This window comes from Canis lupus, chromosome 33 (assembly GCF_048164855.1).
Source record: "Canis lupus baileyi chromosome 33, mCanLup2.hap1, whole genome shotgun sequence".
Taxonomy (NCBI): domain Eukaryota; kingdom Metazoa; phylum Chordata; class Mammalia; order Carnivora; family Canidae; genus Canis; species Canis lupus.
The window spans coordinates 14,117,598-14,131,816 of record NC_132870.1 but is presented as its reverse complement, the minus strand read 5'-3'; the positions used below and the strand labels follow the sequence as shown (position 1 = coordinate 14,131,816).

Sequence of the window (14,219 nt, the reverse complement as noted above, 5' to 3'; positions counted from 1 at the left end):
AAATGAGACTGGTTATTTAGAGATCGTAGTCTTAAGACACAATCTGAATGTAAAAAGAAAGTTGTAGAAGGTTTGTGAAGGGAAATCTTTGGAAAAAAAATTTAAGTATGGTCAGGACTAAGATTGGAATTAATGAGTTTAAAAAGTACACTAGTATAAGATTGAAATTCTGCTTTTCTTTCTGTTAAAAAGATAAAGTTTTCTTGGACTGTTGGTCTGCTCTTTATAAGAAATTGTAAACAAAGTTTGTTTTCTTTTACCTGCCCAGAAAACCAAATTTCTAAGTTTCGTCTTTATCGTGTCTTTGATTATGTAAGACAACTGGAACTTCTCAATATTAAAGGAGCTAATTTTTGCTAGCAACTATATAAACTTCTGCAGAATCTTTTATCACCACTTTGGTTAAATAGATAATTAAGTATTGAATTTTATAATGATCTATAATTCCTATTTAGGCATGCACTTTATAACTTTTTGAGGTTTTTTAACAAACTTCCCAAAGATTTGAATTCTAAATAATTAAATCTTTCTAATGAATTAAGCTTATTAATTTGGTATGTTATTTGGGAAGCACTGTCAAACAAATGATGAAAAGTCTTCAGTTGTATGGGTAAATGATATAACCGTTCCAGAGAACACATGAAATTCCTAAAGTTTTATTATGTCCTTGTATAAGGTCATCGACTTCTAATTACTGAAATGTTGCATGTCACAGAAATAACTGGATTTGTCAACTGCATTATGATGAAGTCTCAGCAGATCTTTAACCATGTCCATTTTTTAATCTTTTGCCATTTATAGTTATTGTCCTGCTTTTGCACAATGTGTTTCATCTTCAAGGAAATTCATGAAAAGGACTTTTATAAAATACACATTTCTGATATCTTCAAGATCATAAAACTAAACTGAGTAAGAATTTCTAGAACCAATGGAAAAGCTGCATTCAAACAGAACAAAATTAGTAACATGGACTAAATGAATTGAGGAAGATGATTACAGTTTTTATGACTTGCTGGAAATATTGTTGGCTTTTTAACATTTGTTTTTCTAGATTAAGGAAACTTTCTCTTAAGATATCTATGACTTACAGAATATAATAAAATACTCCTTTGTGAACAAATTTTCTCCCTATCTGAACTCTCCAGAAATCAAAAACTCTCCATGAGCACTCTTTCTTTCATGGCAATTATAATTATTTGAGTATTTTCTTTCATGTAAGAATATTTTCATATTCTTACAATATTTGTAAGAATAATTACAATTCAGTAAGAATCTGTTCCCTTTGTTACAAGGGGACACATTGGACACCTTTGGAAAAACATTGGTTATATTACCAAGGCTTTGAATGGAATGTCATATTTGAGAGAGACAAACATGGACTCAGATAAGATCAGACAGCTTTAGGGAACAAAGGTTGACTTTTATGGAGCCAACCTGGAGCATACTCTCTCCATGGCATTAGTTATGGACTTGTGGAAATAGTAGGTCCCATTTTCCTTATGATTCGATAGAGGATGCACTTGGAGCTGTCCATATTTCCAAACAAGTCTTCTCCCACTTGCCAGTGATTTCTCATACTTAGGATATAGATAAAGCTAGATATGAGGTAAAGAGGGCTTCTTGATATTGTTTTTCCCTTGGCCAATTTGTTCTAGGAGCCACCTCTATCAATGTAAAATTATGAGTGGCAGTCTTAGCCAAGCATTCAGCAGCTACCTTTAACCAAATCTGATATGCAGTCACCCACAGATTTGGAAAGTGGTCTGCCAAAACCAAATAGCCCTAGATATCTTGACTGCAGCCCAAAGAGGGACATGCGTTTTCATTAAGACAGAATGTTGCATATTCACATTACTCAAAGAATGTAACTGAAGTCCTGAAAGATTTAAATAATCAAATCACTGCTACAGATGCCCTAGTTCTAGACCCTTTTAGCAGTTGGTTAACTTCAATTCCTTCCTAATGGAAATATGTCCTATTAAGCATTACTGTATTTCTTGTTTTCTTTCCCTTTGGTTGTTGACTTTTTGTGTCTGTCAAGGAGGAATCTGCACTATTCACACTGGCTTAGAGAAGCCCTTCCTATTCCCTACAGTGGAAATGCCAGAAACAAGATCCTCCCACACTGTAAAAATCTTCCACTCCAAAATCTCTACATCATCCCCAATCAACAGAAAAGTAGCTACAGAAGAAGGACCTTTGCTCCTAATCCCATAGATATGGAATGATAAAACCGACAGTGAAGAATAGAAGCCATCTTGGCCCCCTACTAATCTTTAAAATCTAACAAACACCCTTAGTCTATGTGATTAATTAACTTTTCTTTGCATGTTTATAGATCATGCATTTTTTTCATAGAAAGAACAGAGCACTTCTGCACATCACAGAACAGAAACCAGTCCACCTTGCACATGCCTCAGGCACTAAGGAACCAGACCCCTTTGTATAACCCCTGAGTGCTGAGATAATGTGTATAACTGGCACCATGAGTCTGCACATAATCAAGAAATGTTATGGACCGCTGCACCCCCTTTACTGATTAACTGTCCTAAACTCCTTTTAAAAAATCCCTAAGCCAGGCATCTTTCGGCCAGAGATCACCTTCTACGCAGTTGGCTGGCCTCCTGAATAAGGTTCATATTTTTTTCCTATTTTGAGTTGTGGCTTTTCCAGCAATGACAGGCAGCTAAGCTTGGATTTCAGTAATAATTAGAATAGGCTACTGTCCATTATATTTGAAATGCCAAAATATATATGTTTATGTATATGTGATATATTTATAGATAATGGTTCAATGTTTTTAGTGTTCATTTTAATGTACTAGAAAATCAAAATGGAGGAAAGCTTTTTAAAGAGAAGAAAATACATATACTCACACCAAGTTAATTATTGTATACTTTTTATAATTTGCATTAAGTTACTTTTAGCTTCATATTTCTTTTTTTCTTTTTTTATTTTATTAGCTTCACTATTTCTTATGGCTAAAGTATGAGTCATTACTGATGCTCCCTTCAAGAAGAAAATTTAATCTTTTAAGACTCAATTAGAGTTTGTAGCAACTTTCCCACAAATTAAAAAAGACTTTAAAAAAAAAATAAATAAAAATAAAAAAAATAAAATAAAATAAAAAAGACTTTAATGGGACATTTTTGGAATAATATTGAGTATTTTTTATACTTTAAAAAGTTAAAAAACACTATTTCCAATTCTATATTAGTCTTTTCTTAAGTTTAAAAAATAAATAATTTGGGATCCCTGGGTGGCGCAGCGGTTTGGCGCCTGCCTTTGGCCCAGGGCGCGATCCTGGAGGCCTGGGATCGAGTCCCACATCGGGCTCCCGGTGCATGGAGCCTGCTTCTCCCTCTGCCTATGTCTCTGCCTCTCTCTCTCTCTCTCTCTGTCTCTCTGTGACTATCATAAATAAATAAAAATTAAAAAATAAATAAATAAATAAATAATTTATCAGTTTTCAGGTTATACTTTTCAATGCGATAAAATAGTGAACTTGTTTAGAGTAGTTTTTTTTCTGAAAACTATTCTATATTAGACTGTACCTTAAGTAAATTTTATTTTTGATGGATTAAATCTAAATCCATAATCAATTTATAAGCACAAAATTAATAAAAATAGTGACGAATCTGAAGTAATTCTGATATGTAAAAAACTGTAACTTAAGTACTCTGAATTGTAAATTACACTCTTCGGTATAAATTGTCTCCACAATTACACCCTTTGGTATAAATTGTCTCCACAGTAATTCAGCTTTATAAATTTAAGATTCTAATTACCATTTTAACAATGTAGCATCACATGAGTATAATTTCCTGGTACTCTGACTTCACAGAGCATGAGGTTAATGTTATATGTGGCTCTCTTTTAGGAAACTTTCTGTAATGCAGTGTTCTGAAAAGTCATACAAAGTCAAACATTTATGGAAATGTTTTCTTTAGCTCTCTACACTGTAAGCTATAAAAACAATCTATGTATTTATTTGGAAACACTAATAATCTAACATTTTAACACCTTTTCTCTTTGAAATCATTACCCAGTTCTTTTACTGGAAAAAAAAAAAAAAAAAGTTAGTGAAAAGCAGAATTTGCCACCTGAAAAATGCCTCTTTGGTTTAAGGATTACCTTAAGCTGGTTATTTTTAAGAAACTACAAACACAGGAAAAGTTCTGAAACTTGGGTACAAGTTACCCTTTTCTAAGAGACATTTACGTTTATAAGGGAAAATCTTCATGTGTAAGGGTGTGTGCCCCTCTCTATACTAGGAAAAGGAAGATGACCAAATCTCTGGAAACTCATCAGTGGAGAAGACACAGACCTAAACCTGCATAACAACCTTATCCTCATTTACTGTGTTCTTCCTGTAATCTTTCATAACATGCGGAGCCCCAACATCCTTCTTTTGTCTTTAGCTGGGGATGTAAGGTGCTGGCCTGGCCATTTGGGAAAGTACTCAGTTTTCCAGGGTATTTTGCATGTATATAGGAGGTGCATGTGATTAAACTTGTTTTCCTCCTGTTTTACTCTCGGAGTGGTTGCAGCCAGGAACCTAGGACGTTAGAGGAGAAATTATTTTTCCTCTGCTACAGTTTGGTGACCTCAGTAGGGATCTGTTGAAGTAACTTGCTCTGGAGCCTGCAGATGGGATCCTGGGAAAATGGCAGAAGCTGGCAAAGGATGGTCAGCAATCCTAGGTATCTCTATAGTGTCTGGCCAAGGGAGAAGATTAAAAATTCTTATCACTTCTTTTCCAAATTTAGATTAACAGGAGAAAATATTCGTGCGAGCTAGGTTCCTTGGGTATAGTGACTTTGGTAAAGATTTTTATGAGTAATCTTGTTTTTTATTGATCCTCTTTTCACCCAGAGATGGGCCATTGTTTTTGCTTGTTTTTGATGTCTTTTGTGTCATTTGTCATAAAAGAACCATAGTCTAAGATGGAGCTTTCTTTTGTCTTACTCTAGGTCATAAGAGTTTGGCTTTGTGACTAGTGAGAACATTCTCTGTTCTCTGTCAGCTGGAAAATGAATGTGTCCACATGCATCTGGCATACAAGCCAATAGACTATGGATCCCAGAAGCAGTATTCTCTTTGTCCAACTATGCCATCTCTCAGGGGAGTTTGTCCCTAGTCAAGATCCTAGTCCATAGGAGCCTTTGTAGTCTCAATTTTCATTGTCTCATTAGTGCTGGAAAAGTCCCATGCCAGTAGCATATGCTTGGTGTCACAGATTAGAGAGTCTGTGACTAGAGGCACATTCTCATTCTCATCAGCTGTGACAACACAGGTCTTTGCTTTCCTAGGCTAACTTTGAAGGTAAACTCTGGATCTCTTGAAGGCTGCATCTTTGCACCTTCTTTTGGGATGCCTCTTGAATCCAATGTTCAACCATAAAAAACCCTTTATTGATTTGAGCTGCTACTGAGATTAATATAAGATACTACTCGTCAATGAATAAATGATGGTTACTTTGAATTAAAAAAATCCTATATTTGAAAAAAAATTTAGAGTTCTTTTTCTACAGAATTGTCTTACTGGTACCTATGGAAAAACCAAATTGAAAAGAAGACAAAAAAAAAAAAAGAAGACAAAAGAAGTATAATGGCTTGCATTATGAATGCCCTTAACAAGATGAAAATATGAAGTTGTTTGTTTTTTAACCTGTACTTTGATAAGCTACTACCAAATTTAGAGAACAGTTAGAAAAAAATAGTGGACGTTCACAGCCCCGTTCACAGGAACTTTGACAGATGGCTAAGGTTCTTCCTTTCTATGATTATACTGTAGTTATCAGACAAGCTGACTGGTCCCCTGGGGGAGCCCCTCTCCCTTTCACAAACAGATGGGGATTTCTTCCAGCTTCCTACAAATGATCAGGAAATGGATTAGCTAGAGGCCAACGTTCAGAGGTTGATAAGAGCAAAAGCTTTCTCCCCCTTAAGTTGGTCTACGGTTGAATTGTACACTCAGAAAAAAAGGAGACCATTTGAAGGCCTCTGCTAAATGCTTTATGCATATTATACTGCGGCCTATTGCATTAAGCCCTGAAGCTCCATAACACAGAATCTTTTGAGTTCTTAATGAGAAATCTTCTGCTATAAAGCAAATTGAAAATGTAGTTGGGTGGTTAGGTTAGTCCCCTGATATCATTCAGCTCAACCTCAGTTTTTTTTTTTTTTTTTTTTTTTAAGATTTCATTTATTTATTCTTGAGAAGCACAGAAAAAGAGGCAGAGACACAGGCAGAGGAGAAGCAGGCTCCATACAGAGAGCCCATGTGGGTCTCAGGATCACACACTGGGTGGAAGGCAGGTGCTAAACCACTGAACCACCCAGGTGTCCCTCAACCCCAGTTTTTTGAGAAATTAGAAGTAACTTCCTTTGTCTTGCAAATCTTTATAAAACCAGAGGCACAGTTCCAGAAGCGATGCATAATCCATCTCTCCTTTTTTATTAACTCCCTAAACCTCTCCTCAAAATTCATCTCAAAATGCTTGCCGAAGACCAGTACACTGGACAGAACTGTTCTTTGCCTAAGAGAAATAGGGAAAACTTAAACAGCAATTACTTCAGAACACTGATAATAGGCAAATATACCCTCAAATTTCATTCTGGAGAAAATCTGGATACCTCTTGGTAGATTTTTGGGATGTAAATTTCCTACCCATCTTCTCTATGACCTAAGAGTCATTCTTTGAAATGCAAACTTTAGGAAGATGTTTCTCATCAGAAGGAGAAAAAAGGAATTATTTGGAAAAGAGTAAATGTAATATCCTGACGTCTTCCTCACAAGTATTAGAATAAAAAGCTTTAGCCATCTGAGCAAGAAATACAATTTGGACCCAGCTGTTCTCTTATAAACTAATGAGTTTAGTATCATACGTGACTAATAGCTAAAATTTTAGACTGAAAGCTGTAAGATCTCTTCTTGAGTCTGCCTATATGCTTACATGTGTCTATATGTGATGTAAATGCATGACTTTATCTTCTAACCTCTGGATGATATCACTAAAATTGATTTGTAAAAGAGCTCAATTTAAATTGCTTAAAATATGTGCTATATAAATTAAAGTATTTCTAAAACTCAAAAATATAAAAACCAATCCAAATATTTGCTTCAAATTCATGTGATATGGGATGTTTTGCAGTGAATAAAAGCAAAGTGAAGTTTGTTGGTTTAATAAAAATAGACATATACTCAGGGTTGTCAACAAATATAATGCAGACATACAACTTTTATTTTCCCTGATTTTATTAGTCAATAAGTTCATGTTATCTCTGTTACAGAGTTTGTAAGAAAACAACAGGATGATGGTAGACTTTGTCTAAAGTCTCACATAGTTTTTGTGGGTAAACTAAACATAATTGTAGGGAGCAAGTGATTTAGGTATTAGTAGAATAAGAGCTCTTAGGTGAACTTTTCAGCAACAGTTATATGTTTACGATATACCTGCTTAAATAGCTTTCCATATCTCTTTGGTAACTTCCACCCTAAGAATTTTGCTGAGTTAAGTTAAATGGTATAAATTCATCGAATATCTAGATCATTTCCAAATAAGATAAAATACTGACCATTAGTTACTAAATATAGGTTTAATCTACTTTTGGCTCCCTGTTACAGAGAAACTAATTATATTCAAGTCTGTTAGTATACATATCTTGTGCCACATTGAAAAACCATACTTTTAAAGGGGGTACATGTTTCTAGAAATTATGAAATGCATTAAAAAATTTACCATTCTAAAGAATACTGGTGTAATATGCAGTTTACAGCTTCTTACTTCTTAGCTTTTGCTATAAATTACAATTTATGTGGGTTAAGAATCCTAATAAATGTAATTAAAACTACTAGAAATAAGAAGGGAAATAATTTTATATGCAAGAAAATATGTTTTTTTTTTTTTTTCACTAAAGAAAGGTATGAGGTATGGCATGCAATTTGTTGAAGGAAATGGAAGTAATTTTGTCCTAAAGTTTGTTCCAGAATAGGAAAGGGGAGAATAAAAGTCAAAGTAAATGGATACAGAAAGTTGGGAAGAGAGTAAGAAAGAGAATTTAATCTTGGACCATTAAGCTAGTGATAATTGAATAAATTTATTATAATATTTTGTTTTGGTTTGTTTTAATGGGCTTTAACATTAATAGTGTACCTAGGTAAAAGTACAATTAAATTTTTTCTCCCCTAGAAGGACATCTGTTTTTATGGGCTATTGGTCTGATCTTGATAAAATATAAAGGAAAGACTTTCAGTTTCTTAGCTAATCTTGATTTGGAAAGATGTTAGCTGGGTTCTGCAGCCAAAGGCCAAGAAAGAATTCTTGAGACCTCTTTGGTGCAAAAAGGCGATTTTTTTAAAACACAGGGACAGGACCTGTGGGCAGAAATAGCTGCAGTAGGGTCATGAGGAGTATCCAATTATATACTTTCAAGTTGGGAGGGGGTTAGGGATAGCATAAGTCTGTAAGGAATTTTGGAAGCAAGGTTTCTAGGACCTTGAGGGGACTACATATTGTTAGGAAAAGGTCATTTATTACTGGCTAATAAAACCTTAGTCATGAGACCCTCCAGACGTTTATCATGTATCGGTGGGTCATATGCTTGGGCGATGACTGCCAACAAGTATCCTGGGGGTAGAGATAAAGGAAGTTCCCAAAGGAATTTTTAAGTTAAAGTAGACTTAACCGATCCTGGGAGTCCAGTTAAGACTGCCTTTTGCCCTTAGCAAAGTATCAACATTGAGGCAATTGAGTTCCTAGAGGAAAGTCACTCTGATGGTTTCAAGGATTTGTCAATGGGCTGTAAGTAGTAAGGAAATTTAATTTTTCTTTTGCCTTTGCTTCCCACAACAATCATACTAGAAAGCAAAGAGTTTGTGTTTTCTCAAAATAATTTCCTGTACTTCGTTTGTCTTTATCACATCTTTGATTGCTTAAGAAAACTGAATCTTCTCAGTATTAAAAAGAGCTAAGCTTTGTTCCCAACTATGTGTCCTATGTATCTGTATTGCCTTTAAAAATGTTTGTCGGGGGTAGCCCGGGTGGCTCTGCGGTTTAGCGCTGCCTTAAGCCCAGGGCGTGATCCTGGAGACCTGGGATCCAGTCCCTCGTGGGGCTCCCTGCATGGAGCCTGCTTCTCCCTCTGCCTGCGTCTCTGCCTCTCTCTCTCTCTCTCTCTGTCTCTCGTGAATAAATAAATAAAATCTTAAAAAAAAAAATGTTTGTCACTTTGCTAAATATATAAAGTATTGTTTCTAAATGATCTGTGATTCTATTTAGTCATGTGCCCAAACTTAATATTTTTTAGAAGATTCATTTATTTGCTTATTCATGAGAGATACAGAGAGAGAGGGAGAGGGAGAAGCAGGATCCATGCAGGGAGCCTGATGCGGGATTCCACTCCAGGACCCCAAAATCGTGACCTGAGCCAAAGATAGACACTCAAACACTATGCCATTCAGGTCCCCCCAAGCCTTTTAATATTTTTGACAAGTTTCCCCAAATCAAATTCTAAATGAAGTCATTTGACCTAGAACTAACTTTGAGATGTTTCAGAGGGTCTTTGGAACATGTTAAAAGAATCATTCTCTCTCCTTGGAAAAAGAGATTTTAAGCTAGTTAGACTTATTTACTATGTTAAATTACATGGGAAGCACTGCCAAATAGATGATGCTAAACTTTCTTAGATTCTATTTGAATGGATATATGTTATTAATATTAGAGTTCCAGAAATTGTACGAAATTTCTAGAAATTGGTATATTCTGGTGTAAAGTTTTCATCTGTAATTATACTTATTGCCTTAAAAAGCATGTCATGGAAATTATCAAATTTCTTTGTCAATTATATTGCAATGAACTCTCATCAGAACCTGAGCCAGAGCTATTTTTAAGTGTTTGTCATTTATTGACAATTTTTGTTTTATTCCGATGCTTTTGAAAAAGTGCTTAATCCTCAAGGATATTCAAGAAATGGACTCTGACAGGGGTACCTGGGTGGCTCAGTTAGTTAAGTGTCTGCCTTTGGCTCAGGTCATGACCCTGGGGTTCTGGGATCAAATTCTATACCAGGCTCCATATTCAGAGGGCTCCCTGTTCAGTCTGCTTCTCCTCCTACCACTCCCCCTGCTCATGTTCTCTCTTTCTCTAATAAATAAAATCTTAAAAAAAAAGAAAAAAGAAGGACTCTTACAGGTACTTTGGAATACAGCTTTCCAATCATTTCAAGACCAGAAAACTCTACTGGATAAGAATTTCCAGAACCAATAGAAAACCATGGGGCTGAATAAACTCATGAAACAGAAAATACTTATGACTTTGTTTGAAACATTGTGATTCTTTAATATTTTGTTTTTTCTAGATTTAAGGAATTTTTTCTCTTTTCCATTAAGCTAAGTATGAATTACAGCATTATATAGCATGCCTTTGTGAACAAAGATGAAATAATTACTTTTCTCCCTATCTGTTCCCTCTAGTATTCAAACCTTTTAGTGATTATTCTTATTTTTAAGGTGATATATTTATATGCATAAGTTTAAGCAGAATCTGTTCTTAGAATGTGCTTCCACAAACTGGACATATTATATTATTAATGCTTCAACTGGAATGTCATTTTTGAGAATATACATAGAATTAAACATTACCAGACATCTTCAAGGAACTAAGTTTCACTTTATGGAGCCAATAAAACTCCTTGGAAAAGCAGCATGGTGCCTTGCTTACAGGAATTCCAGCAGTCTTACCAGATAAATAAGAAAGGTCACTTTCTGGAAGGTTCAGAATCCTTAGGATATTTTTGGGACCTCAAGAAGAGAGAAATTAACCCAAATCTCTAGGCACTGCAGGCAAAGTCTGATGGTGAGTTCTTGGCTTGGCTTCTCAGCCTCAAGGCTTTTAAAAGTTCAATCTAAAATTCAGTATGAAAGTTCTAGTGAAGCAGACCTAAAAAGAACCTGTATGTTCAATCACTATTCTTCCAGCACTTACATAAATAATCAAGTCAGGTTTAGTAAGACTAAACTTATTTTGCAAACAAATTAGTCCCACTGTGATTATTTTTGGTAAAAATTAGGGTGTTATAGAGAAAATTATGTTTTAGTAACGTATCTCTGTGTATATTAGATTCTAGTCCAGTTCATTATCTTAGAAATTTTGTCTTCTACCTATAAATTGGACCAGATCCTGAATTCTAACAATTTCCTCAAATACCTCACTACAACTCTCCAAACTACTTTCCAGTCCCCCCATCCTTCTAATTTGAAATGACCAAGAAAAAAAAAAAAAAAAAACTGCCTTTTTCCCAAAGCTCTTCAAACTGAATGTGAACAACTTGATATAAACTTAAGAAAAATAATCACAACAGCTCATACAGACAACCCTCTGTCCCTGCTGATATGTCAGCCACTCAGAAAGTTCAATTAACACCTGACATCATCACAGACAGTCAAACTTTGAAAGATGATTTGAACCTGACATTCAGAAATCTCAATTGGCTGCCCCCTTGTCTCACAAACTGGATTATAGTTTGTGGTAATTGTTAAACCTTGTTTATCTTTTTCCATAGAAATACTTCTTATTAAATACCTGATTGCTAGCACAATAAAAGACTAATTTTGGGAGCCCATCTATAAGACCACCTCTTAAAAGGAAACAGTAGTTTAATTGAACTGACCTATTTTCAGGACTCAGACATGGGTTTATTTATTTATTTATTTATTTATTTATTTATTTATTTATTTATTTATTCATAGACACACAGAGAGAGAGAGACAGAGACACAGAGGGAGAAGCAGGCTCCATGCAGGGAGCCCGATGTGGGACTCGACCCCGGGTCTCCAGGATCACACCCCAGACTGCAGGCGGGGCCAAACCGCTGTGCCACTGGGGCTGCCCTCAGACATCGGTTTAATGGAATAATGGAGCAATCTATCAACTCAGGTTCTGGATTGTGAAACTTCTGGGGAAGTTTCAAGGTGAAATTGAAAGGAAGCACAATTTGCCACCCCAAAATACGCTTCTTTGGCACATCTTCAGCTGGTAAGTTTTAAGGAGCTGCAGACATGGAAAGCTCTGAAAACCAAGTAGAAGCCACCCTTTTGTAAAGGTCATTTATATTTATAAGAGAAATCTCCATTTGAAAGGGTATCTGCCTTTCTGTACCAAGAAAAGGGGATAACCACATCTCTAGAAACTCTAATCAAGAGAGAAGGCACAGACTCAAATCTGCGTTAACAACCTCACTCTCCTTCACTGTGTTCTTCTTGGTAATCTTTCTCAACTGGCCTCTCTGACCCCCAACATCTTTCTTTTGTCTTTACCTGCAGATGGTATTTAAGGTGATGACTTGGGCCATTTCAGGAGTCAACTTAGTTTTCCTAGGTATATCTCCTGTGTATATAGGAGGTATACATATTACTAAAATTTTGTTTTTCTCTGGTTAATCTTTCTTTTATTACAGAGGTTCTCAGCCAAGAAATTAGAAGGATAGAGGAAAAATTACTCCCTCACCTCATCTCCAGGTTGCCCCCACCCCAATACACACACTAGGTATTCTTAAGTTCCAAAGAATGAGTCAAGTGCTTAAGAAACTTTTTGATGGAGCAAGATCATTATGAGGGCTAATGATCTTTATGGATATTATCCTTTTGTGTTGCTAAATCAAGTACAAGTAGGAGGGTTGTCACAGAATAGTAGATCTCACAAGAAAACCAAAGGAGAAAATAAACCAATTAAATCTGATAGCCCAATGAAATAAAAGCTCAACTATGACAAGATAGACTAGCCATCAGGTGGTATAGTGGGAAAAAAAACAAAACAAAACAAAACAAAACAAAAAAACAGCCCATAGCCATACCTGTGGTATGGCAAAATTTGTCATTACTGTTTCAATTTAGTATATATATAGTTTCATGATTTCTGCATATTGAAAAAGTAATGTTTCTAGAGATTTAAAGTGATTTTTAACTTTAAAAGAAAATATATTAATATTAACTTATGCTAACAAAGTTGGGTAACAAGTAGTTGTATATAAATGATTTAATGTTAAATACAAATAACCATATTAAACATTGTATTAGTGTACAGTAGGATTTCTATAAATTCTTAATATATACACACAGAAGTTTATGTGCTGCTGAAGCAAACACTACACACGAAAGTTAATACATTTCCATCTTTTTAAAATACATTTCCATCTTATCCTAACTTCTATAAGTACAAATAGTAAACAAAAGTAGATTGTTTTGTACTTGTATCATGCAGTTGTGTGTGTGTGTTCAGAGACTGTGTTTTGATGTATGTGTGTGCGTGTGTAGTTTCAATACATTTGTATATATTTGAATAGTAAATTTGCTTTTCCAGATTTTTCTTGATGATAGACCACATTAAAGGAAAACAATGCCTTCCTTAGATGTGAATTAATATAAATCTACAAAGATATATATGTTGACCAAGTACCTGAGCAAAGTCTTAGAACTTAAATAAATTATGTTACCAAATGATCTATCACAATTTCTCACTTAGGAAATGAATGGTACGCCCTGGTGCACTGTCCTGGCAACAGCACCATCCCAGAGAATAGCAAGGGAGCTGGATAAATCAAAAGCTTAGCTCTTGGCTGGGCTTCCCAACACAGCTGCTGAACAAACTCATCTTAAGAGAAGCCTATAACTCAAGAGATAAGGGTTTGGAACAGAGAAAGGGAAAGATTTATTTTGGGTGCCTGCAGCTAAGGGAGGTGGTAGGGTCAAGCCTTAACAATCAGCCTCTCAGCCCACAAATGCAACACCTAGAGTTTTATAGAGAGGTTAGAGGGTAGTGCAAGAGATCAGGCAAAGTGCATGTGATCATGGGTAAGGGATCATCTTTTGTTCAGTACATGATCATGGGCAGAAAAAGGGGTATTCTAAGTATTCCATTGCTACTAGGGTTTTTCTGGTCTGACGATCAGAATGTTCCATTCACTATCAGTGCCTCAAGAAAATGTCTGTTGATGATTGGGCTCATAGTTAAGCAAAAGGGCTCACTGACAATTATGGTGAATAACTGCAATTCTATAATGTATCACAAATAGTCATTGACATATGCCCTTAGAGCATACGTCATATTTTCTTCCATAGGGTAGTAAAAATTCCTTCAGACAAGACTCCTTGTCATGTAATATCCACTTAGCACACTGGAAAGTCCTAAAAAAAACTTCTAAATTCGTCTAAGAAAACTC

The 14,219-nt window shown here is 35.3% G+C and overlaps 1 protein-coding gene and 1 long non-coding RNA gene across 5 annotated transcripts in view; one reads left to right on the top strand and one right to left on the bottom strand.

Annotated features, from left to right (window-relative positions):
• Window positions 1-14,219, bottom strand: part of CCSER1 (coiled-coil serine rich protein 1) — a 1,367,203-nt gene that overhangs the window by 626,440 nt on the left and 726,544 nt on the right. The window lies entirely within an intron of this gene.
• Window positions 1-14,219, top strand: part of LOC140623862 (uncharacterized) — a 46,425-nt gene that overhangs the window by 2,187 nt on the left and 30,019 nt on the right. The window contains exon 2 of the long non-coding RNA XR_012023397.1: window positions 11,752-12,037. This is a non-coding gene — a long non-coding RNA (uncharacterized lncRNA). The remainder of the gene's footprint in view (window positions 1-11,751; window positions 12,038-14,219) is intronic.